Source organism: Chlorocebus sabaeus, chromosome 2, assembly GCF_047675955.1.
Source record: "Chlorocebus sabaeus isolate Y175 chromosome 2, mChlSab1.0.hap1, whole genome shotgun sequence".
NCBI lineage: Eukaryota > Metazoa > Chordata > Mammalia > Primates > Cercopithecidae > Chlorocebus > Chlorocebus sabaeus.
The window spans coordinates 75,755,384-75,782,693 of NC_132905.1; the positions used below are offsets into that span (position 1 = coordinate 75,755,384).

The window sequence follows — 27,310 nt, forward strand, 5'->3', positions numbered from 1 at the left end:
GGAGCTGCCTTAATTAGACAGAAATCACAGTTGGATATTATAAAAGAAAGTGTGTTTGGTGGCAGCAGGAATTGTTGGAAGAAAGAGAGCTACCATTTATTTAATGCGCTCTCTGTCACCGATGCTTAAAACATATAAGTTAATTAACCTTCAGAATAGTCCTTGTGACCTACGTATTATTCCTGTCTGTTCAGATGAGGAGGATGAGGCTCAGAGTAAAGTCATTTCATATAGCTACTGTGTAAAGGGCTGGCATTTAAAATGAGACATACTTGACCTGTTTCTGCTACTCCTCACTGGTTCCTGAAGATCTGAAGAAGGTTTCAAGATGCAATGAGTGAAAATGATTCATTGCTATCCTTATGAAGACCTAAACACTATATTTTGGAGGGAACCTCTTCTTACCCACTATATCTGGATTTGAGTCCCCGTTGTACGCTGCTGTAGCATTATCCCTTCTCTATTTGATATGGTTTGGATTTGGTCGAATTGTAATCCCCAATGTTGTAGGAGGGGCCTGGTGGGAGGTGCATGGGTCATAGGCGTGGATTTCTCCCTTGCTGTTCTTGTGGCAGTGAGTGAGTCCTCACGAGATCTGGTTGTTTAAAAGTGTGTAGCCCTTCCGCCTTCACTCTCTTTCCTGCTCCAGCCGTGTGAGGACGTGCCTGATTCCCCTTCACCTTCTGCCATGATTGAAAGTTTTCTCAGGTCTCCCCATTCATGCTACCTGTACAGCCTGTGGAACCATGAGTCAATGAAGCCTCTTTTGTTTGTAAATGACCCAGTCTCAGGTATTTCTTCCTAGCAGTGTGAAGACAGACTAACACACTCTCCTGTTACTATTTATCAGTTTATTTATGTTCCTTAATTATCTGTCTGCCCTTCCACACCCCAGACCTAAGAGGACACGAAGCCAGTTTGCCAACTCACTATCGAAGCCACAGGGCCTAATAGATTGAAGGATCCAGAATAGATTATTTAAACGCAGATCAATTCTTCGTTTAAACATGAAAAACCTGACATTTCGTGGGTTCTAAATTAATATGCATCATCTGGAAAAATATTTGCTTAGCAAAATCAAACCATCATTTGAATGTGTTATTGGTTTCAAAGAATATCTTTTCATGGAATACAGATTAGGTGTCATTACAGAGTAAAAGGAATAATAGAATCAATTGTCACTTTCTAATCACACTGTTTATGATAAATTATAATCAGATCATGGAGACTAGAACTGAAAAGCCCATTTGATTATCATAATTTAACCTCCTGTCATGTTTCTGGGTTGAATGTGCTCTATCAATTAAGTAATATGATCTGCCAGCCTATGACTATTAAGACAACAGGCTCCTGTGCAACTCACCTTCACAATTTTTGGAGATGAAATGTTTTATGGATAAAATTGAGGAGGGAAGAACTACATACACCCAGTGATTTTTACTCCATTATACTGGAAGACTTCTGATGGGCAGCTGCAACCCAGAACACAATATCTCCCAGCTGTCTCCCCACTGCAAAATGTTAGGATGTACACACCCATAACTAATGAAAATGTCAGAGGGTGGTGATAACCTTATGAAGTGTAATAGGATTCCATCTGAAAGTGCTGTGGGTGAAAGCCTTAGCTATTTAGCCGGTAGTAACTCTGTGACTGAGAAACAAAGAGCATTGTTAATTTCAATATTCATAGTTACAGAAAGGAGAGGAAGAAAAAGACCCTACAGGTAATAAAAAAAAAATTTTGTGCCTTTGCACAAATCTGACAAAAATAGAGAAAAACATGACAAATTACTTTAAACATACTTCCTTATAAATTCACACTGTCAAAAACATAAGCAAAACTATATCTCTCTATGCCGCATTTTGCAAAAAATAAGAGCTACCTGCATTTTGCAAAAAGTAAGAGCTACCTGTGGTTGCAAATAGCCAACTCTACTGTGTGGATACGACATTTTTTTTTTTTTAACAAACATCAGGCATAATGTAGGATCAGCCTCTGAAGTATCACACATAGAAATATATTAGAATTTAAGTTTATCAAATAAATGCTGAAAACTCTACTTTGAGGTTGCAGTCTCAAGTAATATTCATTCTTACATTAAGTAAATAGACCCTCGTGGCCTTTGCCAAGTAGAATTAAACAGGAAACAATGCTTTGTAATTCTATTCTTGATTAACAGTAGTTTTAGTGATAGGAAGTTGTAGGAGAAAGACCACAAATGTTTGGATTCAGAAAAATCGGGCTTGGGTTCCTGATGCTGTCTGAACTTAGATCTCCTAATATCACCAAGCTTCAGTTTGTTCATGTGTAAAGAGGGAATAGTAACTTGCCCCTCTGACATATACATTTATACAAAGAAGCACTTAGAAGGGCTTTACAAATTTTTCCTGTCATTAATGAGAACACTGGGCTTTGAAAACATCTAGGTTTTAAGCCAGGCATGGAAAATGCATGCCTGTCATCCCAGCTACTTGGAAGGTTGAGGTGGGAAGATTGTTTGAGTCCAGGAGTCTGAGTCCAGTTTGAGCAACATAGTGATCAAAAAGAATCATAATGATTTAAAAAATACAATAAATAAAACATGTTGGGGAGAAAAATGGCTTCTGCAAGATCATTTGGAAAGTCTGTGACTGAGCTGCAGAGTGTCACTTCTGGTGACAGGCTCTCTCTCTGGCTCTCTGGACTTCATCAACAGGAGAGTACCACCTGCCTCTCCCCAGGAGCGCACTCTCGGGCTTGAGTGAAATAAATGGTGCCCTTAATCAAATGTGATTGGAGTCTGATAACTGCAAAGGCAGCTAATTAAGTATGGTGTCCTGCTGCCCAGTGGTTGCTGAAGGCATAATACTGCCTGAAAAGTACATTAGATACATGTACATTAGATACACAAGTCTACCATGTTACCCTAGGCTGGCTTGTGAATTAGAGTGAGAAACCCACTCAGAAACTAGGAAATCAAATCTGAATATATAAACCCGATTTATAGAAAAAAAACATATATAATATCAAAAATCAGTGGGTAATGATTTGCTTTAAAAATGATTCATTAAAGAATTCCATTGGCTCATCTCCATTGATATGTCAATAATTAATGCACACAATGGTGTTCTAACTGCCGGCTCTTTTGGCAGAGTGATCATAGTGCTCTATAGATTGAGTGTTCTTTGTATGTAACAGTTGAGAATTTCCCTGATTAAGCTCTTTTAAAAATTGTGTTAATCAGCAGTTCTCTCCATTTAAGTCAGGACTTATAAGACTTAAAAGAACAAAAAGCGCAACAAGTTGCCTCCGATGATACTGTGCACAGCCTACATTTGGAACAATCTCCAGATTGAATGTATTTTCAGTGGAAGCAAATAAACGCCAGGTGCCATGCCAAATAAAAAGTCACTGATCATCGCGAGGATCAGCTGAGGTCTATCAGTTCTAAGATGAGTTTCTTTTTATTCAGCCTGTTGGCTTTACACCGCCAGCTTAATATACATGTTACATATTTTGTTTAGTGTTTGTGGTAAAATGGCTTTTGTCTCATTATATTTAGTTGAGAGAGTTGGTTCCAGTTCTGAGTAAGATGAAGAAAACAAGCTCCACGCTCTGCCTCCCACTGAGCTCACCTGTGGAGCGTGGACAGCATGCATGAAGCAGCTACTTCAGGACTGTGGAAAGTAAATACTAGCAGGTGGATTGGGGAACCAGACCAAAATCTGAAATGCTGCCCAACTAGCCATAAGTTTACCAGTTGTTTCCCTCTGTTACCCAACTCTGGACTAAACACAGACCAAAAAACAGAAGTAGGCTTCAGGACATGGACAAAGAGGGCTGCCGGAGAAGCCCTCTAGTTCTAAGTAAGCAAACATAATGTGGACAGTGTTTAGCATCGGTGCCATCAGAATCCCAGAAGAAAGGAGAAAAAGTGTGGAGCTAAAAAATCCCAAGTTTGGTGAAAGACATAAATTACAGATCTAAGAAGCTGAGGAAATTCCAAACTGGATAAACTCAATTAAATTCACACCCAGATACATCATAATCAAATTGGTTAAAAGCTAAAGAAAAAAAAAAAAATTGGAAGCAGCCAGAGAAAAACAATACATTACCTATAGGGGAGCTGTTATTTGAATGACTTCATTTTCTCATCAGAAACCTCAGAGGCAAGCAAAGTGGCATATTTTTTTAAGTGCCAAAAGAATAGAATTGTCAACCTCTATATCCAGTAAAAAATATTATCCAAGAATAGAGATAAAATAAAGACGTTCTTAAATTAAGAAAACTTAAGAAAATATTAATCCAGCAGACCTGATGTAAAAGTACTTCAGAAGGAAAGCAAATGATACCGGAGAAAACTTGGAATATCAGAAAGGAAAAAGAAGAGTAAAAAATCAAAGTCCTGCCCAACTAGCAGTACCAGTTGGTAAATATGATAGGCTGTTTTTCTCCTCTTGAGTTTGTTAAAATGCAATCGACTATTTAATGCGAAAACATATGATATGTATGATAGCACATTCAATAGTTTAGATGTAATAATTAACATGACTAGCATAGGAGGGGAAAGGTTAATGGATCAATAAGATGATAAGGTTTCCATATTCCAACAAAAGTGATATAAAATGGATTCTAGGTGATGGTGAAGAGTTAAGTATATATCCTGTAATCCCTAGAGCACCCACTAAAAAGAACGATGAAAAACTACAGAGTAATATAGTCAAAATCATAGTAGATAAATTAAAATGGATACTAATAAATAATCTTATAACTGAAAAGAAGGCAGAAAAGGGGAGTCAAAAGAGTGAAAAACAGAGGGAACAAACAGAAAGCAAATCATAAAATGATATACCTAAATTCAAACATATCAATAGTTACATTAAAGGTCTAAACATACCAGTAAAAACAGCAAATGGATTTTGTTTTGAACTTACTCAAATATATGTCATTCATTTCAATTCTACTGAAATAGGTAAGTTAAGTAAAAGGATGGAAAAAGATATACCATGAAAATATTAACCAAAAGAAAGCTGGAGTGGCTGACAAAGTACAGTTATACCTTGCAGACACTGTAGGTTCCATTCTGGACCACCAAAATAAGGCACATATGGCAACAAAGTGAATGTTTTGGTTTCTTGGTACATATAAAAGTTGTTTATACTGTAGTCTATTAAGGGCACAGTAGCATTACACCCAAAAAACAATGTACATACCTTAATTTTAAAACAGCTTGTTGCTGAAACTTGCTAAAAATCATCTGAGCCTTCAGCAAGTTGTTGTAATTTTTTGCTGGAAGAGGGTCTTGCTTTGATGCTGGTGGCTGCTGAATGATCAAGGTGGTGGCTGCTGAAAATTGGGGTGGCTGTGGAAGTTTTTAAAAATAAGACAGGCCGGGTGCAGTGGCTCACGCCTGTAATCCCAGCACTTTGGGAGGCCGAGGCGGGTGGATCACGAGGTCAGGAGATGGAGAGCATCCTGGCTAACACGGTGAAACCCCATCTCTACTAAAAATACAAAAAATGAGCCGGGCGTGGTGGCGGCGCCTGTAGTCCCAGCTACTCGGGAGGCTGAGGCAGGAGAATGGCGGGAACCCGGGAGGCGGAGCTTGCAGTGAGCCGAGATCGCGCCACTGCACGTCAGCGTGGGCGACAGAGCGAGAATCCAACTCAAAAAAAAAAAAAAAAAAACCGGCAACAATGAAGTCTGCTACATCAGTTGACTCCTCCTTTCATGAAAGATTTCTCAACAGCGTACAAAGCTCTTTGGTAGTATTTGACCCAGGGTAGAACTTCTTTCAAAATTGGAGTTAATCCTTCTAAATCCTACTGCTGCTTTATCAACTAAGTGTACGTAATATTCTAAATCCTTTGCTGTCATTTCCACAGTGTTCACAGCATTTTCACCGGGAGTAGATTCCATCTCCCAAAACCACTTTTTTGCTAATCCATACGAATTAACTCCTGATCTATTCAAGTCTTGTCATGAGACTGAAGCTATTCAGTCACATCTTCAGGCTCCACTTTTAATTCTAGCTCCCTTGATGTTATCACTATACCTGCAGTTACTTCCTCTACCAAAGTCTTGAACCCATCAAAGTCATCCATGAGGGCTGGAATAAATTTCTTTCAAACTTCCATTAATGTTGATCATTTAACCTCCTCCCGTGAATCACAAATGTTCTTAGTGACATCTAGAATGGCGAATCTTTTCTAGGTTTTCGATTTACTTTGCCCAGGTCCATCACAGGAATAACTATGTGTGGCAGCTATAGCCTTACAAAATTTATTTCTTAAATAATAAGACGCGAAAGTCAAAATTACTCTGATCCATGGAGTACAGAGTGGATGTTGTGTTAGCAGGCATGAGCACAGCGTTAATCTCCTTGAACATCTCCATCAGCGCTCTTGGGTGACCAGGTCCATTGTCAAAGAGCAGTAATATTTTCAAAAGTATCTTTTTTCCTGAGCAGTAGTTCTCAGTAGTAGGCTTCAAATATTCAGTAAATGATATTGTAAACAGACATGCTGCCATATGGGCTTTGTTGGGCATAGGCAGAGTAGATTTAGCACAGTTCCTAAGGATCCTTAAGTTTTCAGAATGTTCAGTAAGCACTGGCTTCAACTTCAAGTCAGCAGCTGCATTAGTCTCTGACAAGGGAGTCACCCTGTCCTTTGAAACTCTGAAGCCAGACATTGACTTTTCTCTGTAGCTATGAAAGTCCTGGATGGTGCCTTCTTCCAACAGAACTCTGTTTCACCCACACTGAAAATATGTTGTTTAATGTAGCCACCATTATCAATGACCTGAGTTAGATCTTACAGAAAACTTGCCACAGCTACTGCATCAGCATTTGCTGCTTCGCATTGTATGTTTATTTGTGGAGATAGCTTCTTTCCTTAAACCTCATGAACCAACTCTTCTAGCATTTAACTTTCCTTCTGCAGTTTCCTTACCTCTCTCAGCCTTCACAAACTTGAAGAGCGTTAAAGCCTTGCTCTGGATTAGGCTTTGACTTAAGGGCATGTCGTGGCTGGTTTGATCTTCTATTCAGATCACTTTTGCTTTCTTATCACTTGTGTGTTCACTGGAGCAGCACTTTTAATTTCCTTCAAGAACTTTCCCTTTGCTTGCACAACTTGGCTCGCTGGTGCAGGAGTCAGCTTTTGGCCTGTCTCAGCTTTCAACTTGCCTTCCTCACTAAGCTTAATCATTTCTAGCTTTTGATTGAAAGTAAGAAACATTTTACACTTCCTTTCATTTTAACACTTAGAGGCCATTGTAGAGTTATTAATTGGCCTAATTTCAATATTTTTGTGTTTCAGGGAAGAGGGAGGCCTGAGGGGAGAGAGAAAGTTTGGGAACGGCTGGTCAATGGAGCAGTCAGAACACACACAACATTTATCAATTAAGTTCACCATCTACACAGGTGCAATTTGTGGTGCCTGAAAATAATTACAATAGTAGTATCATCAAAGATCACTGATCACAATTACCATCATAGTTATAATGAAAAAGACATAGTGAAAAAGAGATATAATGAAAAACTTTGAAATATTGTGAAAATTACCAAAATGTGACACAGAAACACAAAGTGAGCATATGCTGTTGGAAAAATTGTGCCAATAGACTTGCTCAATGAAGGGTTGCCACAGATCTTCAATTTATAAATAACATATGTGAGACTCAATAAAGAAAATACAGTAAAACGAGGTATGCCTGTAGTTTCTTGAAACTCACCTGACAAGGGAAAATGAACTATCTGTTTATATTGACTTATATAGAGGGTATAATGAAGTTATTTGCATTTTTTTTTTATTCTTTTAAAATTTTATTTATGAGGCATGTCAGTGGATTACAAATAATACCATGGAAGTTTAGATTTACTTTACTGTAATTCCAAATCATTTAAAAGCCTGACAGTCCCTGGCATTTCGTACATGTATAAACACCTCAATTCGGATTTGAGATCTTTGAGGATCTGGCCCACACTCTACACTTTTCTGTAGTGCATCAGATACCCATTGCAGCCTCGGTAGAAATATTAATTTAATGTACAGCTTACAGAATATGCCCTGTAGGTGACATGACATGAAAACAAAGACACAGAAATAGAAAATTAAGAATGTTGATCATTAAATTTTGTGATGAAAATGACTAAAATAATTCATTTTAAATTAGGGTTATTAAGAAAAATGTACAGTCCGATGAGGTGTGGGAAAGCATTTGGGAAGGGAAAAGAATGTAATATTAAAATGAACACTCTTTAATCACTGGCAGGCTTCCCAACCATATTCATACATTTTAAAAAATTCATTAAACTCTTTGGAAGAAAGATCCTGGCTCTTTCCTTCTAGTCTAAATATTTATGAGAAGGGAGTGCTCACATAGAACTACAGAACTCCACAGTTTATTGTTTTCTGGGTACAGGAAGAAAGTAGTACATGAGAAAGAAGGGCTTATCCTGGAACGATTTATCCTAAGCCAGTAAAACCTGCTCTGTTTTTCAGATTATGCCTGTAGGAAGACTAACCCTTATGTGTTTCAATTAGTCAATGGTCTGATTTAAAGATCTGTAAAACCTGTAGTTTCTTTTTTTTTTTTTTTTTCCTTTACTGCATCATTTGTTTCAAACACTTTTAAGCCTACATATGCACACAAGGAACAAAAACATATTTATCATATGTATTCCTGTCTTAAATCACATTCAAGCTTTAAATGCCTTGCAGTTATAAACACTATACCTTAATTATGCCTATTCAGTGAAAAGTAGAGATTTCACAGAATTTAAAGTAGTTTAAATTAGAGATTCTCAAACTTTAGTATGCACTAAAATCACCTAGGAGTGCTTTCTAAAAATAAAACTTTTCCAGAATCTAATCTAGAAATTCAGATCCACAGGGTAGAAAATTAGGGTAGAAAATCTATATTATTATTAATTATCCTTCACTAGGAGATTCTGTAACAAATGGCCCTAGACCACACTGGTCTAAATAGCCCATACCAGCTGGGCTCGGTGGCACATGCCTGTAATCCAAGCACTTTGGGATGCTGAGATGGGAGGATAGCTAGAGGCTAGAAGTTTTTAAGACCAACCTGGACAACATAGCAAGACTTCATCTCTATGAAAAATGAGAGAATTAGCCAGATGTGATGACACACTAATCTCAGCTACCCAGGAGGCTGAGACAGGAGAATTGCTTGAGCCCAGGAGTTCGAGGCTGTAATGAGCCATGCTCATGCCACTGCACTGCATCCTGGGCACAGAGCACAACCCTGTCTCTTAAAAATAATAATCATTAGACAAATAAATAAATCTTACCAAAAAACGTTTCGTTGTCTACTCCTATTATCCTATGTACTTATCAATTAAGGGATTTAATCAAACCATCATTTCATAAACTACTTCACACTTATATAGAGCTACATAAAGGGTTATTTTAAATTACCATGGTAAACATATTCAGAAGTATTACAAGTAAAATGCTATAAAATTCGTTTTTGTTTGATCAAAGTGATTGAATAGCTAACAGAGACCCATGGGTTCTCGGTAAGACCCCAAACAAATTTACAAAGCTTTGCCTCTGCCAAAAGCAAGTGATAAAATAGCGTAATGGAATAGATGTAAAATAGTGATAATAGTAGAATCTGCCCATAGGTTGCTACAAGGTTTAAATGAATTAATACACGTATGAACCATCTAGAACATCAGCTGGTACTCAGTAATGTTTAGCTGCCTTCTACTCTTCCCTAATGTATGCTTCCATTCCTCATACATGATGGGTAAACCAGGGAATGGTATTAGTATAACAGGGAAGTTGTATTGGTTGAAAACGAGTTTTCATTGGCAATGGGAGCCAAAAAAAAAAAAAAAAAGGAGAAATAGAATTACAACTTTCAGCAGAAAGGGACAAAACCCTTAACCTGAATGCTGCTCTAGGTGCCAAGGAAAAGTTTTTCCTTTGCCCTCTGAAGGTTCGTTGAAAATCATCTGACAAAAGTCACGTTAATAGGTGGCATACAAAATTATTCATGCGAATGGGAGAGAATCATAGGGTGATTGCCCCACCACACATTGGGGTACGAATGGCTATATACCCTTGTTTTCAGGGAAAGGGAGATGGGGAAGTGTGGATGATCTTAGGGGGATAGTAAATGGGTTTTAGGCAAATTAAATGGGCTTGAAGAACATACGATGGCCTGGGACAAAGTTTCTTGGGCTCACAGAACAGACAGTGGTTTGTGACAAAAGTCTGTCCAGGTGTGTTGACCGACTTGAGTTAATGAAAAATCAGGGAGGGGATCATAGGTAATTGTTTTTTTTTTCTTTGGCGAGTCTGGACTTTAGCCAGATGAGGAACTTCAGGTAGCAACTTCATCCTGTGCTTGGAGAGAGACAGGGGATTGAGAGACAGGAGTGGGAAGAAGGTCAGAGTGACCTTGAGGCTCCTTGAGTATGTCAAAACTTGAGGCTTAGATCAAACATTGAGGCTCTTCGAGTATGTCAAAACACCATATTTTAGACGATCCATTTCTGAGCCTGAACGTTGCACAATCTGGACTCCTCTGTGCTTGATTTTAAGAAAAATAAAAATGAGTCCTTGCACCCTGGCTCCCTAACTAGAAAAATGCACCTTCCGCCTTGCTCAGCTCTTGACTCCTGGCAAGTTGCACTTCCTCCTGTGCTCAGGAGCCACTTCCGCCTTCATTGTCTAGATGCTGGGAAGCTGGCATTTCCACTGGGTTGTTTTTCTGCCTTTTAAATGTCAATGAACTTCCTCCCTGAGCTGGGCAAGTTATTTCCTGACGTATCCACTATTGTTGCTGTAGGGCTGTAAGCAGAGTAGAATCTATTGCGACGTTAATAAAGCTTTCTCTCTCGGGTTCCTGTCTTGCATGGGCTTCTTCCTTCTACCTAAGACTGTGCATTCCCATGGTCATGCATTTTGCAGCAGTTGCAAAAGTAAGATATTTAAATTATCTCTTTCAAGACTATGATCTCTTTCTACTTCAGTTTCCTCTCCCTAGAGGCTTTAAAATGACTTCACCATTTGGGGGTTCCATTTGGGGGAAGTAGAATTGTAAGTAAATTTAGCCTGCGTTTAGTACATAGGCCATAATCATTTCCATGTATACTTAAATTATTGCTAGATATTCCAATATAGGAATAGCTCCCAAGCATGATCAACAGCCCATCACACCAACTTATTCAGTATTCTGATGCCTAGGGGCAAAGCAAGGTCAGATGCCAATATGAATGTGTGATCAAAGTGACTCCTATGACTAAGCAAAATGGAAGTGATTAGGTGGTGATGAAGAAGCAAAGTTTCAAAACAGGAGTCAGAAGAGAATCTGTGGCACAATTCTTCCAAATACAATATTACTTCTTGTATTTGAAAGAAATCTAATAGAAGTTTTCTCAAATTCACTAACAATTCTAAATATTTACACATTACCACTCACATGCTGTGAGGCTAAAATAATTTTTTAAACCAAGAATAGCCAAAAGCCAACTACAGTCCATTATGTTAGAGGAAATGCTGTGTTATCTTTCTCTTCTCTGTTTGGAAAAAGACAGCACAAAGTTGTAGTCCTATGAAAAGGAGCTCAAAAAATAAAGTTATTTTATTCTTCATTTATTTTGCTTCAGAAATCTCTGGTATTCAACCTGAAGAGCCAGGTCCATGTCTCACTGAAGAAAACACCCTATTTAAGTGCTGATTTAAATTAGTTTAAATTATCTGTTTAATCTCTCAATTATTGAGAAGTGGGTAATGTAAACTATCTTATTTAATTAAGAATAAGCATCTTATTAACCGGAAGGTAGAAACCATTACACAGTGCAACTGTAAGCCTGTGCTATCACTCATTAACCTTGCCACCTTGGAATTACACTTTCAGGTTGCTTATTATTATCTTTCTATGAGAAAAGAAGACGAAGAAGCCTGAAGGATAGGGTGACGGGGATGCGGCTTCCCACTGAATGGTTGGGGATGAACACAGAAGAGGCCCTGAGGAGGTGACATCTGAGTAGAAAACAGAACAAAATGACTAAGTCAGCCATGTGAATATTTAGAACAATTCCATTCTACCAAGTAGGAGGCAAATCCAGAGACTCTAAACAAGCCATGATAAATGAGAAAATTGAACCTTAAAAATAAAGTAGTTCAAATTAACACAAATATTTTGCATTTATAATAAAATATATTATATAATTTTAATTAAAAATTAATATGTTTGTCAAATTAGGAATTAAAAAGGGACTGGTATATCTAGTAATTTTGTCATTTAATGTGTTCTGAAACATTTAACCTACTCTGAAATGATTTGGGTGTTCAGGTAAATTATCCTTTACATGTCATTTTATACTCAAATAATAATTTAAATTTATCTTATTCTTTTTTGTTTTTGTTTTTGTTGAAATAGGGTCTCACTCTGTTGCCCAGGCTGGAGGGCAGTGGTGTCATCACAGTTTTTTTGCCCAGGCTGGTCTGGAATTCCCAATCTCCACCTCAACCTCCCAAAGTGCTGGGATTACAGGCATGAGCCACCGCTCTTGGCCTTTCTTATTATTTACATATTTAAACCCATATATTCACAATTCAAAAATGTTATTTTTACTTACAAGATCATCCTTTGGACTTTATTTAAATAATGTTTAATAATTTTAATACAATCGTCTTTCCTCTGACATTATCATTAATCAGTGTCTGCTCAGCGTCACCAGGATGCATCAGTGTATACCCTTCAGAAGTACCATTAGAGATGGAGCCTGACTGTAGAGTTTATGAAATTTAGTTCTGTAAGTCAAAAGAGATTTATAAACATGGCATTCTTATAGTAGACATTTAGCTAATAAATCCTAAATAAGTTTTGATTTATAAATCCTTTTATTGCCTTTGGGATTCAGGTGACTGATTTATGAGTCAGTATGCTAAAATCTATAATTTGATCAGGCATAAATCTTATTCAACAATTTCTGTTTTAACATATGATTCATAAATCCTGGTCAGTGTCTGTGTTTGGTTTTCTAAGTGCTCTGCATTTAACAGCAAGTCTCGTGAGTTCAGATTTTAGGATTTTGACGACTAAAAGTGCTTATTCATACAGAATTCAAGTAAATAAAAACAGCAGCTGAACAGTTTTCCTGTATTCTGGTGGGTGGATTAGTAGAAGTGAGCTTTAAATTCATTAATGATCTCAAAATGTTTTAGGCTTAAGAACGGTAAAATATCAAAATTAAAATTCTTCTTGACTGTATCTGTCAGTTAGAAATGGTATGTTAGTGATAACAAGTTTTCTTCTAATATCCCATCTCCCTCATCTAATATTGATATAAATTTAATAGAGCACAGTGGCTTTCCAGGGTAAGCATTACAATCCCAGCCCTCCTTGCAGCTATATGTGACCATTTATTTTATTTTAGTTACTTATTACTATTACTATTTTTTGAGATGGAGTCTCACTATGTAGCCCAGGCTGGAGCGCAGTGCCGCAATTTTGGTTCACTGCAAACTCCGCCTCCTGGGTTCAAGCGATTCTCCTGCCTCAGCCTCCTGAGTAGCTGGGATTACAGGCGTCCGCGACCACGCCCCCCTAATTTTTGTATTTTTTAGTAGAGACGGCGTTTTACCTTGGTCAGGCTGATCTCAAACTCCGGACCTCAGGTGATCCACCCGCCTCGGCCTCCCAAAATGCTGGCGTTACAGGCATGAGCCACCACGCCCAGCTATATGTGACCATTTAACTAACTTCAGCCAATGGTGTGTGAGCAGAGATGATTATGTGCAGCTTCAGTACATGCTTTGGCCGGGATGCCAAAGTAGCACAGGTCCCAGTGCAGAAGGAAAGGAGCACAGGCCCCTGACATGTGGGTGCCATCCTTTGAGCCTGCTGCACTTAAACCTGGACATATAGATGAAGGAAAAAAACAAGCTGTAATTTTTTTTGAAAAAGATTATTTTACTGTATCTTTCTGCATTGAATTGAGTATCATAATTTTTTTAAATTTTATTTTTAAGTTCTGGAGTACATGTGCAGATTTGTTACACAGGTAAACATGTGCCACGGTGGTTTGCTCCACCTGTCAACTCATCACTTAGGTATTAAGCCCAGCATGCATTAGCTATTTTTCCTATTGCTCTTCCTCCCCGCAACCCCCTACAACAGGCTCCAGTGCGTGCCGTTCCCCTCCCTGTCTCCCTGTGTTCTCGTTGTTCAGCTCCCACTTATAAGTGAGAACATGCAGTGTTTGGTTTTCTGTTCCTGTGTTAGTTTGCTGAGGAACTTTTAAAAACTTTAACTTGAATCTTTTTATAGCAGACAAACGTTCTTTAGCTTTTCAAAAACTTGTTTGAATATACCATTTTTTAGGCATTGTGCTAAACATTGTGAAAATAAAGGTAAATGAGATTCAGTCCTTGCCTTTGTTAAATGTATTCCTAAATAGTAATTTGTTTCCTAACACCCTACTACATGGAATTGTTGTAAATTTTGTTTTCTAGTTGTTTGTTGCTATAGAGTATGAAAACACAATTGGTGTTAGTGTATTGATCGTATATATAACAACATTGCTAAATTCACTTTGTACTTCTAGTAATTATTTTATACATTGATTAGGACTTCCTATGTAAAATAAAACTTATCTGCAAATAGAGTTTTACTTCTTTCTGATCTGTATGCCTTTTAATTCTTTTTTGTTTTTACTTTATTTCCCTGGAAATATTTAATAGAAGTTGTTGGAGTAGGTATCTTTGTCTTGTTCTGGAACATAGAGAAAAACCAATTAAACATGACGATAATTGTAATGTTTTTCATTGATTCTTTTTATCAGATTGAGGAAATTTCTTTCTGTTCCTAATTCGCTGAGAGTTCTGTAATGAATGGAGGTTGAATTTCATCAAACACTTTTTGTATCTTTTGAAATGATCGCATGTTTAGCTGTCTTGTAAGGTGAAATATATTGATAAATTTTCAAAATTTAAACCATGCTTGCATTCCTGGGAAAATATGTCTCTCTCTCTCTCTATCAGACACACACAGTCTCTCTCTCTCTCTCTCTCTCCCCCCCCCGTTCCCCCCACCCCCACCCCCGGGCCCCCACCTTCTGATGCTGCTTATGTTGCATGGTGTGGTATAATAGTATATATTCCTGGCCCTTAAGGGAGCCTTTGTATTCAGAGGGCATCTACTTGAATTTTTGTATTCAAAGTACCTTTCATGTAGACAACAAATAGTTCAGCTTTTTAAGCAATTCTGACAATCTCTGCCTTTTAAAATCCTTCATCTCCTACTAATGTGGTGGGATTTAGTCTTTTGGTTTACTGTTATCTTTTCTTTTGGCCCACTTGCTTTGTGTTTCCTTCATGCTCCTCTCCTGCTACTTTTGAGTTAATTGAAATTGCTTTTAGAATTCCATTTTAATTTCTCTTGGATTGTTAGCTTACCTCTTTGTTTTATTATTTCAGTGGTGCTCTAAAGATTGCAATATGCACCCTTAATTTTTCTATTGAAAGTTAAGCACCCCTTCTCATAAAATGTAATAACTTTGCAATTCTATAGGTCTTTTGCCTCCTGTAATTTATTCTGTATTTTCATATTCATTTTCATCATAAGAGGCTATGATTACTATTATTTTTATTTTAAACAATCATAAGTATTTGAAGGAAATTAAAATCTGAATTTTTATCTGATCTCATTCCCCTTTTGCTTGAAGAACTTCTGTTAGCTTTTGTTGTAGGGCAAGTCTACTTGAGAAGAGTTACCACTGTTTTTGTTCATCTGAAATGCCTTTATGTCATCTTTATTTCTGAAAGCTATTTTTGCTTCACATAGCATTTTAGGTTTCAGTGTATTGCTTTCACTTGGCACTTTTAAAGATTTCATTACACTGTATTCCGGCCTCATTGTTTCTGCTGAGATGTCCGTGGTGATTTGTATTTTTGCTCTTATATATGTAATCTGTCTTTATTCTCTGGATGCTTTCAAGATTCTCTTTATCTTTTGTTTTTATCAATTGAATTGTGATATTTTCAAGGTGTCTTTTCTCTATTTATACTACACAGGATATGTGAGGTTTTTGAGTCTGTAAAATGGGGGGAAATTTTATACATTCTTTCTTCAGATGTTGGGTTTTACCTATTCCTGCCTCTTATCTCCTTCTAAAACTCCACAAAATTAGATTTTGATATAGTCCCACAATCACTGAGATTCTAATTTTTTAAATATTTTTTCTCTCTGCTTTCTAGATTGTATAGTTTTGATTGAGATACCTTCACATCACTGATTTTTCTTTCATCCCTAACATCTTGTTAAACCCATACAATTAATTTTCTTTTGTTTCAGATATTTTATTCCTCATTTCTAGAATTTCCATTTGGTTCTTTCTTAAAGTTGCAATCTCTCTGCTGAGATTTTCTGTATATCCATTCATCACAAACATATTTTACCTTGTACCCTTGAGCATAGTTATAGTAGCTATGTTAAAATCCTTGCCAGCCAGTTCTAACATCTGGTTCATTTCAGGATCAGTTTATTTAATTGCCTTTCCTCTCGATTATGTATGGAATAATTTGGAATTATACCCTGGACATTTTTTTAAAAGAATACACTGTAGAGACTGGATTCTGTTATTTCTCTGAATGTTGATTTTTATTTGTCTGTTTTATTTGTAGTTAATTTAGAAGAACTCATATCCATTTTTTGTCACTCCTGCAGTGGGTAACTTCTAAAATCTTTGTTCGGTTCTTTTTAGCTTTAGATGGGCTGCTGGGAGTATGCCCCATGCATGCATAGCATAGAGGTCATCCTAAGATTTTCCGCAGAGTTTATAGGCGAAATGTGACGCTCCACCCTGGATAGTTTCTCCTTTGCATGATTTCCCCTCTCACTTTTCATCTGTTTTCGTAGTTCTAAACTCTGTCGTCTGGTTTTTAAAAGCAGTACTCTGCAAGGGTTTCTGTTCAGGACTTAGCTAACTAGCTTATTCTGATTGGGACATGCCGTTAGCCAAAAAGGCTTATCAATGGAACACTTACTCAGTTTCATTTCCTTCTTCCCAGTTTTGATTCATTTCCAGTATATGGTGGCTTTGCGTTTCTCTCCAGTGATTTCAGGGAGTTTTTATACTTTCTGAAGACTTTGCAGTTGTGATCTGTGGTAGGGTTATACCAATAAGAGCTATTCCACTTCTACCATTCTACCAAAAAAAAAAAAAATTACATACCTCCTTTTGAGGAACTCACAGTCTAATGTCTTAAACAAAAATGCTAAAAGCATCTAGAGAGAGTCTGAGAAAAGTTCTTTTAAGAAATGGTTTCTTTAAAACACAAAAAAAGATGGCTTCCTTAAAGTGACATTGCACATCAACCTTGTTTCTCCTCTTACTTTTATATTAAATCAGAGAAAAGGAGATATGCTATTATGAGAGGGGAAAAGATGTAAACTCAAACATATTAAAATGCTACTTATGAATGCATCAAAGCTTCTGATTAAATAACATAGGTTGAATGCAAATGTCTATCTGTACTTCCTCCCGAGTCTTCACAAAGCAATGACAGTAAAGGAACTTAACGGGGAAAAAAAAAAAAAAAAAACACCTCAAAAAGAAGATACCAGACAAAAGAAGCAACATTTTGAAATCTGGGAAATAGTTTAACCACTGGGAGCCGTTTTAGACTAGAGAACATAGAGATCTAAGTATGTTGAGGCAGAATGTCAAAAAGCTAATCATTTCAACACAAAGCTACAGAAATCCTCAGGGATTGGAGACAACTGCTGCTTTAAAGGCAGGTGTGCAAAAGTGGGAATGAAAACTGGAGTATGGATTACATATCTTTAAAATAGGAGTTAGACTTCTCATATTCTCTCTCCAACCCTGATACATCAAGAGAAAACCTAGGGTCTATTTTTGGAGAGGTTTTATCAGACAGTCTTTGAATTTGGAAGACAGCAAATAAATACATTTGAGGTTGGAGTGTCAGTTACTGTGTTGAAATCAGAGGGATTACGGGAAAATCTTCCCACTGAAGAGAAATTTGTCCCCTGCTTGGCTCGTGAAAGGCTCATAGCCGCACTTACATACTTACGGTTGGAGATGGGTGAACTACTTTCTAGAAAAATCCATTCACCCAGAAGTAAAGACCAACAGCAGAAATTTTTTTTTTTTTTTTTTTTTTTTTTTTTTTGAGGCAGGAGAATGGTGTAAACAGCAGAAATTTTTAACCAGTGGGTCTGTGAACTTGAACGAGAACAATAGTTCATTTTTATTTTAAACTAACCTCTGAAAGTTAGCATTTCTGTCATCTTTGAATATAGGCAACAAACCATCATAGTATAATAAGTACCTGTGACTTCGTGACCAATAAAAATCACAATTGTTTTCTTATCACATTATTCAGCCTATACCTCCAAATTGCATTTTCACTCATCATTATTTCAAAATTATAGTAGTTATTAGATACAACTCTAAAGTTTATTAGATGGTGCATTCATAAAAAGCACATATTATTATATCACAAATTTATTGGTTTAATGGTTTGATAACCAGATTGTGATATAATTGGTTTCATGCATAAGACATAATTCTAAAACAGGATCCTAGACTTCACCAGGCTGCCGTGACACCAAAAAGTTTAAGAACTTCTGAACTAGAGGCACATGTATTTGGATATTTCCCCCATTAAAAATATAATATCACAGTAGCAAACCTACAGTGAGATTCACAAATTAATAACCCACACTCATGCTTCCAAATGGGGTTTTTCTGAGTCTCACTTTTAAATATATATGACAGCCAAAGAAGACCTGATATTTGATGAAAGCCTCTGTTATGGAAAATAGAGACAGAGCAAAACAAAATAGAATCAAATAAAGAAAAAAGAGTGGTAAAAACAAAGTGGTGGAGAAATAAGCCCATGAAAGAAACACCATCATTAATGTATTGAGAGAAATAAAAGACTATATCGCCTTCATAAAATAAGACCAGTCCACTACATACAGAAGACCAAAGGATAAGGAGCTCTTGGAAATTAAATTAAGATAGATTCAATTAAAAATTCCAAAGATAATTAGAAAATAATATTAAGGGCCCATTCCCCTTTTCTTTCTTCCAGAAAGTAAATGAAAAACTCAAAGATTGGAAATGGAATTTTGTCCACTATACCAACTCTTAGTAAATACCTTCCTATTTCCACTTCTGCAAACTATGACTCCACTACAGTGTCACCACCCACACACATTCACCTGTGCAGTGACAAGTTGTTGGAATTAAGAGAAGGTTAGAAACAAGTTGGTTGCGGTCAGAGCTCCAGTAATGTGCTCTTGCCATAGACTGCGATACCTGATGAAGATTCATTTCTGTGGTGATCACTACTCTTACTCACTGTCTTAGTCCATCCAGGCTGCTATAATAAAACAACACAGACTGATTGCTTATAAATAATAGAAATGTCCTTCCTGCAGTTCCCTAAGCTGAGAAGTCCAAGATCAAGGCATGGGCAGATTTGCTATCTTGGGAGATTCCTTTTTCTTAAAGATGGTGGCTTCTCCTCACATGGCGGAAGAGGGATAAGGCAGTTTGTTGAGGCCTATTTTTTAAGGGTGCTAATCCCATTCTAATCATCTCGCAACAGACCCCACCTCCTGATACCATCAAATGGGTGATTAGGGGTCAACATATGAATTTTAGGGGGACCCAGATATTCGGACTATAGCACTCACCAATTATTTCTAGCCTTCTACTTACAACCTGATGTTAGGCTTGCTCCACCCTGCTGTAGTTGGAGGTTAAGCATTGCCTTTGACTTGCTTTGGCCAGTGATAGGTGCAACACTTCTAGAAAGAGGTTCTCAGAGCTGGTTAATTATTTGGCATGTGCTCTTCCCTGTAACAGTAAAGCCTCTGCCAGCCAGAATCACTGAGTACCAATAAAGAATGAAAGCTGCCTTTCTGTCTAGCCAAAGTGAGCATAAAACTTGAGCAATAGATAAACCTTGATTGGCCCAAGCACTGAGAGCTTGAGACTGTTAGTATTGCAATAAAAGCAGAATCTCTACCATCTACCTCCCTCCATCTGCCCTTTATGTGTTCTAAGTTATGAGTTGTGAAGCAAAAGAGGATTGTTAGCACAAAAGAACAGGAAAGGTAAAGCAAACATGGATCCCTTAATGTCTGAGTTTTCACCTTATGCATGAGTTCACTGGAGTACAGTGGTTTAAGTCAAATCCATACCTGATTTCAGCACCACACAGTCTCTGAGTCCCTGCATATGCCATGCTTTCTATCTAAACCCTTTCCTATACCTACTCCTATGCTCCTCAGTTAATTAACCAAGGCTTATCAATCACAACTCTCCTCCAACATCATAACCTAGGAAAACTCTGAACCCACACACCAGATAAGATTCCCTACCTCATGCCGCTGCAGTTAATGCTTTTCCATCACAAAACATACCAGTATTTACAAAGGCACATTCTTGGCCCTTTTATATGACTAGAATTTCCATGAGTGCAGGATCTCTGTCTGGGCCTGGCACACAGTAGGTGCTCAGTAGATGTTTATTGAATCAATGAACAAGCAAATTTAGCATCCAGAAAGCTGAGAATAAGTCTAAAGAGTATAGAAATTGATGTCGCTTGCTGGGGGAGAGTGCAGAAGATCAAGGAACAGATGAAAACAGACCCAGTTAAAGGACTGTGATGCAGTGGTGCTTGGGTAACATCAAGAGGCATAGATATTTCCAATCCGGTGTCTCAGGGCTCCTAGTGTTATAAAAATAGTGAATAAAAATCAAAGGGAAAAAGTTATCATTTTCTTTCTACCTAAGTATTGAATTTTAAAAGCAAAGCTCTAGGCCCTTTATAATCACATTAGAATGACTCTTGTTATGCTTTCCTGAAATGAAAACCTCTGAAGAATAGAGGAAATGCTGTTTAAAATGTACTCAGGTGATTTCTTAGACCTTCCAAAAAAAGTCTTAAGTTCCTGCCTTACCTGATTTTGAAATGTTATAATTTGACATCACCTCCTTTTGATACACCATTTCTTAAATCACACAGACTATAAACATACCCACTTCTTAAAAGCATAATAAAGCATCTCAGGGAAGGGCAGGGCTTAATGCCTGTGTAGCTTTCAACAGTAAGTTATGTCTACCCTCTTGATATGGTTTTGCTCTGTGTCCCCACCCAAATATCATGTCAAATTGTAATCCTCATGTGTCAGGGAAGGGGCCTGGTGGGAGATGATTGAATCATGGGGGTGGATGTTGCCCTTGCTGTTCTCATGATAGAATTCTCATGAGATCTGGTTGTTTTGAAAATGTGTAGCAACTCCCCTATTGCTCTCTCTCTCCTGCCACCATGTGAAGACATGTGAAGATATGTCCCTGGTGATCCATGTCTTTTTATTAGCATAATAATGGACTGGTTAAAAAAAATTACTCCTTGAAAACAAGGAGGATGCAAGCTTTTGCCTATTATAGCAAGTTTACACTTATGCATGCCTGCTGCATTAGCACATCTCAGCACAGTTATTTTCTCTTTGGCATCCTTAATTCCTGTAGGAGCTGTCTGATTGGCTGTAGTCAGTGTCTTTTTGGAACACTAACACTAAAACAGTGATGTTGCATCATCATTATAGACTTCTCCTAGTGTCAGATTTTTATCAGTGATGACCTTGGCAAACTTGTCAATGAATTTCTCTGATAGACTGGATAAAGAAAACGTGGCACATATACACCATGGAATACTATGTGGCCATGAAAAAGGATGAGTTCATGTCCTTTGCAGGGACATGGATGAAGCTGGAAACAATCCTCCTCAGCAAACTAACACAAGAACAGAAAACCAAACACTGCATGTTCTCACTCATAAGTGAGAGTTGAACAATGAGAACACTTGGGCACAGGGAGGGGCACAGGGAGGGGAACAGAGAGGGAACACACCAGGGCCTGTTGGGGGTTGGGGACTAGGGGAGGGATAGCATTAGGAGAAATACCTAATGTAGATGACAGGTTGATGGGTGCAGCAAACCACCATGGCATGTGTATACATATGTAACAAACCTGCACATTCTGCACATGTATCCCAGAACTTAAAGTATAAAAAAAAAATAAATTTTAATTTTAAAATGCCCAATAAACTCATATTTTAAGGCTAAATTTAAAACAAAATCCTAACAATTAAAAGAAAAACTATAACTGGAGGCAACATTTGCAGAAAATGCTACAGACGAAAATGATTTTTATAGTTATTTATATTATACTTACAACATTCTCTTTAAGTTTAGGATTGCTTCAAAATTAAAAAGTATATATTTATGAATAAAAATAATTTTATTATGAGCAAAACAATAATTCAGGCTGCTGGAGCAGACTGAATTCTCTAAGTAGTTTCTCAACTCTGTTAGCTTTGAGAATATACAAATACAAGCAAAATTGGCTGATAAAACTAAGCTTCACAGTATTATCCCAAATCATATAGCTTAGGTTTGCCCTAGTCTCTGATAGAAGAATGGTTTATTTATTTACTGTAGTTGTAGAGTTGCTTACCACCACTTATGTATGTCAACACATGTCAGTATTTCTGTTGATATATGTTTTAACACATTTCCTCATTGTCACTAGAAAAGATGGGATGGATAGCCATAACATAAAGTTTTCAAGAAAGGAGGTTTTGAAGATAAACTATTCAACATTACCAAAGGTCTAAGGGCTAACTCTGTAACCTCTCTGAATACACAGCTCTGCCCCTCAATCATTCCAGCAAACAGCTAAGTGCTTAATAAGATAAAATCCATTAGCACTGAACCACAGTGACCTGTGTCAAAAATAGCACTATGTACAGCTGATAATTTTTAATTAAATGAAACAGAGACTGATGATATCATTCTTGGCTGTTGCAAACCACGCTCCCCTATGTTTTCAGGATCTGCATTTATATGCACTATGCTACTGGTTCAGCTAGCCTTCGAATCTGCAAGAGGGCACCTATTCCCAAACCATGCTAATGAGTGCTGCTGGATCCAGCAAAACCACACTTTGTACAGATTTAATCCATTTTAGGCAAAGCTAAGAGTTATCATTTGTAGCTGAAATTTATATAAAATTGTGGTTACCTGTTTTCTTCATGAATTACTTTACAAATGCATTGCATGGCATTTGTTGAATGAGTGAGTGCTTCCGATATATATTAATATGTGACTCTGTTTATAAAAGGTAATTTATAGTCAGTTTATCAGAAATGCAACTATTTCATTAAACTCTATACATCATTCTAAAAAAGATACAAAAGAAACATATGTAAGATTATCTAATGTGATAAACATAGAATGGACTTTGAGCTAGACATGCTTCTATTCAAATTGCCACCTCTAAATGTCACTTACTGAGTGAACTTAGGCAAGTTACTAACCTCCTCTGACCCTCACTTTCATTATATGTTAGGAAACAGTGATAATACACATCCACTGGATGGTTGTGACTAATAAGTACTATATATAAAGTATCAGTGTAAGTGCCATCACAAGGAAGAACTGAATAATTATTTTATTCTCACCTAGGGCCCTTTGTCTGCTTCTAATAATGGACTGTGTTTGCATGAAACATACTAAATCAACACAATTTTGTAGTGTTCACCCACCTGTTCCAGAGAAATCTTTGTTGAAAAGGCTTATAAGAGCTTTATTTGAATGTTCCTCCATCTCTTACATGTTTTCTTCTCTGATGGTCACATATAATCAGTAACTCAGCTCCCGTAACAGTAGGTCAAATTGATTTCTGATCAAGAAGTTGCTCCTCTTTAAATATATAAATAATGGTACCATCCAATAGATTGAACTGAGTCTTAGACTTTCCTTTTCCCTCATTTTAAGTGCTTACAAAGTTGCTATGTTAGTCCATTCTTTCATTTCTGTAAAGACTTGAGGCGGGATAATTTATGGCGGAAAGGAATTTATTTTGGCTCATGGTTCTACAGGCTGTGCAGGAAGCATAGCACTGGCATCGGGTTCCAGTGAGGGCCTCAGGAAGCTTCCACTCATGGCAAAAGGCAAATGAGAAGCAGGCACATCACATGGTGAGAGAAGGGGCAAAAGAGAGAAAACAAGTGGAAGTTGAACAATGAGAACACATGGGCACAGGGAGGGGAACAGGGAGGGAACACACCAGGGCCTGTTGGGACGTTGGGGGATAGGGGAGGGATAGCATTAGGAGAAATACCTAATGTAGGTGACAGGTTGATGGCTGCAGCAAACCACCATGGCATGTATATACGTATGTAACAAACCTCCCACTTATGAGTGAGAACTTTAAAGCCAGTCTCCTTTAAACAATCAACTCTCGCTTGAACTACCAGAGCAAGAACTCCCTCCTTAGCATGAGAATGGTACCAAGCCATTCCTGAGGGACCTGCTCCATGATCCAAACACCTCTCACTAGGTCCACCTCCAACACTGGGGATCACATTTCAACATGAGATTTGGAAGGGACACATATCCAAATCATATCGGTTGCATTAACAAATTTCTGGAAAATAGTATTCAATAGGAATTTCTAAAAGAAATCAAAGCTTTAAAATGTAAATCATTTGAACTAAAAGAAGATATTCAGCTATTAACAAAAATGATGTTATTTTGGGAATACAATGAATATTTTTATTTCTATTCTGTCAAAATCGTTTTTCTGTAGTGATATTTGCTTCTTTTTGATTGACTGTAGACCAAGATTTCTACCAGGATGTCTCTGGATTTTTATTCATTTTAAGTGTTGCTGAATTTTTTTTCCTTTACCCTTTATTTATAGAATTTCTATCGTTCATTTTTGAAATTTCTATATGACACTTTTATGAAACAGTTCATTCCTTTGTCTTTTCAAAAAAGGTAGTGATGCCTTAGCCTTCATTATCTCTGACTTTGCAGAATATTATATTTCTAGAAAATCAACAGGTGCACACACCCTCAGATCACTGGACTATTATTTGAACAAAATATTCTCCCGGGACCTATAAAAGATTCTGATACCTCAAACCTGAATTTAGCTTTGAATTTGGCAGCAGTACTCTTTATACAATAGCAGTGTTCTGGAGGAGCTGAGCTTTCTTTATATATGATTCATCTGGCCATATTCGGGCAAAATCAAAGAAATGTACAAAGCAGCAATGAAATGGAGTATATCCATGCCAACATAAGCCATTTTAACTTGATGATGAAAACACATCTATTCAATCATAATTGTCCACATAATGAAAGATTTCTACATTCAGGAAAAATATAAAAAGTTGCCTATTCTGCATTTTTTTTTTTTTTGGTTGGCTTTCTAACGTTTGAGGTTTGTACAGCATTCACTAAGTAAAATTAAAAGTGATTTGACTTTATTGGGTTATGTAAGTTGGGTTATATGTTACATAATTAAAATATATCAATTTTACACAACTTCATGCCTTTAAAAAAGAGGCCATAATACTTGAGAAATTATGCCTGGTTAATTCCAAATTCCAAACCCTAGTTTATTGATGAGACTACTTATTTTGGTAATACTTTGGTCTGGGGGGAAAGCAAGAGGGAAACTGGCAATGTTTCTGGCCTTTGCTGTAGCTCTGATTTGTTCCAAATGTCCAAATGCCTTTATATGTTTTTCTCGTGCAGAATAGAGTTACGTGGGATAGCCCGGCACCCCCTAACTTCTGATCACTCATGTTGTGAACACACTTGCATATTGGGAAGAAAAAAAGGTCCAGAGCCTTTTCACCTGTGGGGTCAACTTTATTTTCAAATTCATTATGAGTGCTTAAAATAGCTTTTGCCTGCTCTGAGTTCCGTGTTGAGAATTAATAAGACCACAGTATTTGGAGGACACATCATGTGCTCCTAAGTGGGGTTCTCGAATTTCTAAATGCTTTCACCTTCCTTATTTCCTTTGACACCTAAAACCCTGAAGTAACAGCAGAAATTATTGTACAACTTTAAAGATTAAAAAAAGCTTTTCACCAAAAGTTAAAGAGGTAAAGAGGCTTACACAGCATTCACAAAGTCACTTAGCTAATACCTGGTTGACCTGAGATTGGAACTTGGATTTTCTGAATATTACAGCAGGATACCAAGGTGGAAGACAGATGTGTTCCTGGAATCCTTATTCAGCATAAGAATTCATTCATTATTTCATTTGAAACAGTTAATTATTTTAAATACCTTTGAAATTATCATATTTATAAAATAATTCAAATGGTTGTCATAATCTTAACATGGAAATAGCTTCTACTTTACAAGTAAGAGGTTTAAAATGGAACTTTTGTAAAATGGTTAATTTTTTTTAAGCTTTTTTCTTTTTTCTTTTTTTTTTTTTTTGAGACGGAGTCTCGCTCTGTCGCCCAGGCTGGAGTGCAGTGGCCGGATCTCAGCTCACTACAAGCTCCACCTCCCGGGTTCAAAGATTCTCCTGCCTCAGCCTCCCGGGTAGGTGGGATTATAGGCGCCTGCTGCCACTCCCAGCTAATTTTTTTATTTTTAGTAGAGATGGGGTTTCACCATGTTGGCCATGCTGGTTTCAAATTCCTGACCTCAGGTGATCCCCCCATCTTGGCTTCCCAAAGTTCTGGGATTATAGGCGTGGGCCACCGCGCCCAGCCTTTTTGAAGTTCGGGGGTACATGTTTAGGTTGGTTACATAAGTAAACTTGTGTCATGGGGGTTTGTTGTACAGGTTATTTCCTCATCCATGTATTAAGCCTAGTACCCATTGGTTATTTTTCCTGATCTGTCCCTCATCACCCCCTCCACCCTCCAAAAGGCCCCAGTGTCCATTATTCCTGTCTTTGTGTTCCATGTGTTCTCATCATTTAGCTTCCATTTGTAAGTGAGAACATGCAGTATTTGGTTTATTGTTCCTTGCTAGTTTGCTACCGATAATGGCCTCTGACTCCATCCATGTCAGTAAATTAGGAGCTGCCTGTAACTAACTTGGAGCAAGCTAAAAACAAACAAACAAACAAAAACCCAATAATTCTTTAGTCAATGGGAACCATCCACAAAGCACAGTAAAATGACTGATATGTAGGCAATTATTACAGGGATTTGGGGGGTCAGATAACCCAGCATACCTTTATTTAATAAGTGGATCCTTTCAGAAAACAGATAAACTTCCATTTAACATCGTGCTATAAATTTACTTATTAAATATCCTGTACACACATAAGAATAACATCTTTTTAGTTATGAAGTTACAGGGATCAAAAATAAGATAAATATCTCCATGGACCAAAAATAGGACTAGAAATCTAAAGGTGTTAGTGCTGAAGCCTCTGGAGAAGGAAGACGGCAGGGGCAGCAGGAACTAAATTCC

At 37.3% G+C, this 27,310-nt stretch overlaps 1 protein-coding gene across 6 annotated transcripts in view; it reads left to right on the forward strand.

The window, feature by feature from the left end:
- CYYR1 (cysteine and tyrosine rich 1) overlaps window positions 1–27,310 on the forward strand; it is a 105,295-nt gene that overhangs the window by 16,246 nt on the left and 61,739 nt on the right. The gene's annotated exons all lie outside the window — the stretch shown is intronic.